This window comes from Brassica oleracea, chromosome C2, assembly GCF_000695525.1.
Source record: "Brassica oleracea var. oleracea cultivar TO1000 chromosome C2, BOL, whole genome shotgun sequence".
Lineage (NCBI taxonomy): Eukaryota > Viridiplantae > Streptophyta > Magnoliopsida > Brassicales > Brassicaceae > Brassica > Brassica oleracea.
The window spans coordinates 28,216,200-28,216,769 of NC_027749.1; positions in this window are offsets into that span (position 1 = coordinate 28,216,200).

The window sequence follows — 570 nt, forward strand, 5'->3', positions numbered from 1 at the left end:
TGCATAGCATTCTTGAGTAATGAAGATTCCATTTTCTTCTTGCTTTACTTCAATGCCAAGGTAGTATGACATCAATCCAATGTCGGTCATTTCGAACTCCTTTGTCATCTCCATCTTGAAATCTTCAAACATAATAAATCTCCAATCTCATTCTCCTTCTTCATCAAAGATGACATTCCGACTAATGATTGTCTTCTTTGTTTCAGGATTGTCGAGCTTGTAGCCTTTGGAGTTAGCGTCATACCCAATGAAGATGTTCTTCTCACTTTTATCATCTAGTTTGTTCTGCTTCTCGTCTGGAACATGAGCGTGAGCAATGCTTCCAAAGACTCTTAGGAGTGAGACTCTGGGCTTCCTTCCACTCCAAGCTTCTTGTGGTGTCTTTTCTAAAACACTCTTTGTTGGAGAACAGTTTGATATATAAACCGCACAAGCAACTGCTTCTGCCCACAACTCCTTTGGTAGCTTCTTACTCTTGAGCATGCTTCTTGCCATCTCAAGTATTGTCCTATTCTTTCTTTCCGCTACTCCATTTTGTTGAGGGGTTCTTGGCACCGTCAATTGTCTTCG